At 35.7% G+C, this 2,855-nt stretch overlaps 1 non-coding gene across 1 annotated transcript; it reads right to left on the minus strand.

The window, feature by feature from the left end:
- Positions 1-2,464: 2,464 nt before the first annotated feature.
- On the minus strand, positions 2,465-2,571 carry LOC112416819 (small nucleolar RNA R71). The gene has a single exon (XR_003007334.1). It is a non-coding gene; the product is annotated as a small nucleolar RNA R71 (small nucleolar RNA).
- Positions 2,572-2,855: the final 284 nt, after the last annotated feature.

The following is a 2,855-nucleotide window of genomic DNA, read 5'->3' on the forward strand; positions in this document are numbered from 1 at the left end:
AGGAATTTGCGCCTTGAATTGCAGGGATTTCAATTCAATGATGAAGATTCATCCATGAATCTTTGAGAATTGATGCAATTTCTGATGAAATTTTGGTTCTGGAAATTAGGGTTTTTGTATTGTTCTTGGTGATTTTTCTGTTTTGATCCTAACTGCCAAGAGAGAGAATCTTTCACGTGTTTGTGAGTTGGCACTGATTGAATGGGTCTCTGTGTATTTTTGACACTGTGCACTATTTATAAGCTGCCACTTGTATTTGAGATCCAATGAAATGGTGACACCTGGACTTGTATGGCTCGGCCTTGGACTTGTTGTGACCTAGGGACCTTTCTGCAAAAATGTAAAATTGAGGACTAAACTGCAATTAATAATAATGGACTAAAATGCAAATTTAAAAAGTTTTGGACTAAAGTGCAATTCTGGAAACTTGCTTGAGGGACCAGAATGCAATTAAAAATAAAATTGAATTAAAACTGGTAAATTGGAAAAAACAGTAAAGTGAAACCTAAAATAAAACCAACAAAAGGACTAAAACGAACCAATTACCACAATGAGGTATTTTAAAATACCTCTCTGTCGAAATTTTGACAGGAAAAGACCAAAATGCCCCCTAGGGACTAAACTGACTCAGAAAACAATTTTGAAATGGTTTTTAAACAAAGACTCAACAATGATTTGTAAAACAAATCTAAAAGACTCAGAGACAAACACAGGGACTAAAATGGGTTTTACTGCAGGAAATGACCAAAATACCCTTTTTGTATGATTTTTTGAAATAACATGCAAGAAAAGCAATGCAATGATTCAGAGAGTTTTCAAATGACTTGTAATGCAAGAGAGACACTTTGGATGATCTTATGCAAGAAAAACACAGGCAAAATCATGATTTGAAAATATCTTGAGACAGAGACAGTAAGATATGCAGATGAAAATAAAGTGAAGATTCAAAGTAACACGACAGTAAACTGACAATTATCAGTGGTAGAAAAGAAATTTGAACGAGTATTTTTTAGGTCCAAAATCAGGGTGTAACATAAGTCGAATGTAAACTATAAATAAAGTAGCTAGCCATCACAAATATTCATCTTTTATTCTTGGAATTCCATAAGTGACAATTGTTTTTCTTAATAAAAGTTATTTTCTTTTCCTTTACTTTCTTGTTATTTACTTTTATGATTTTCTCCTTCTTCTCCATGTCTACGATGAACATGAGTGAATAGACTTCCCTTGTCTTGGGATTGTTGGATAAGTCAAAATGACATAATCCTAATCAAACCAAGCTATTAACCCTAATCTTATGTAACCCTAATCTCTAATCTAAATTTACCGTTTTAACATGAATTAACCATTATCAAACTGTGGAAACGAAAGTGGAAGGTTTGATAATTGTTAACCCATCATCTCAAATATCAATTCATAAAACGAATTGGAGCTTTGATATTCGAACAAGTAAATTTAGACAAGGGTTGCAAAGGCAGCGAAATAGTCTTTGCAATCTTTGAGACATATAAGTTTCGATCTTCAAGGGAACTAACAGTAATCAAGTCAGCAAAATAGGCTTGGTTGCTAGAGGAACCAAAATCTAATAGTAATCAAGTCAGCGAAATAGGCTTGGTTGCTAGAGGAACAAAAGAGAAATTGTCTTTAGAAGTTAGGTCTAACATAAGGTTCTAGGTTTAATAATTTGGGTTGAGAAGGACTTGTCATTAAGGCTCTTTTTATTGTATTATCTTTCAACCGTTTGAAAACCCCAACTTTGCAACTTGATTCTCTTATAATCATCAACAAAAGTTAATTGAATTTAACAACTCCCTGTTGGAACGATACTCTTATTTTACTACTTCGATAGAACCATATACTTGCGGTTTTATCCCATCATGTTTTTGGCACCGCTGCCGGGGAGTAAACTAATTTAATCAACTTTTTCTTTGTGATTAGAATCTTTTCTTTTCCCTTTTTCTTCTACTTCTTTCTTTCTTTTACCATTAACTTATTGGGTTTTCAATTTCTTATGCGAAGAAGTAAAAGTCTCGGAGAATTCATTCCTGAGATCGAAAGATATTTGCAAAAGAAAAGGAGAGAGGTACAAAATAATACCGTCATGGCTAAACGCACTCTCAAAGAGTATGCAACACCTTCTACGGAAGAGCCACAAGCTATTATTGTGTACCCGACGATTGAGGGTAACAACTTTGAGATCAAGCCTACACTACTCAATCTGGTGCAGCAAAATCAATTTTCTGGATCACCCACTGAGGATCCAAATCTCCATATTTCTGCCTTCTCAAGACTCAGTGGCACTATAAAAGAGAACCAAGAAGCCGTAAGACTTCATCTCTTTCCCTTTTCCTTAAGGGATAGAGCTAGCGCTTGGTTCCATTCTCTAGAAGTTGGTTCCATCACTTCATGGGATAAAATGAGGTGAGCATTCCTTGCCCGATTCCTTCCCCCCTCTAAAACCGCTAAACTAAGAGATCAAATCACGCAGTTTAATAAAAAAGATAGGGAGTCTCTTTATGATGCGTGGGAGCGTTTCAAGGAAATGCTGAGACTTTGGCCCCACCATGGTTTAGAGAAGTGGCTCATAGTCCACACTTTTTATAATGTCCTAACATATACCACTAAGATGTTTGTTGATGCAGCTGCATGTGGAGCCCTAATGAACAAGAACTATACGGAGGCTTACGCTTTGATTGAAAACATGGTTCAGAATCACTACCAATGGACCAACGAGAGAGCCATCACCACTTCTACACCTTCTAAAAAAGAGGCAGGTATGTACGAAGTCTCTGATTATGATCACATTGCTGCTAAGGTGGATGCACTAACCGAAAAATTTGAAAAACATAATGTTA

Source organism: Medicago truncatula, chromosome 7 (assembly GCF_003473485.1).
Source record: "Medicago truncatula cultivar Jemalong A17 chromosome 7, MtrunA17r5.0-ANR, whole genome shotgun sequence".
Lineage (NCBI taxonomy): Eukaryota > Viridiplantae > Streptophyta > Magnoliopsida > Fabales > Fabaceae > Medicago > Medicago truncatula.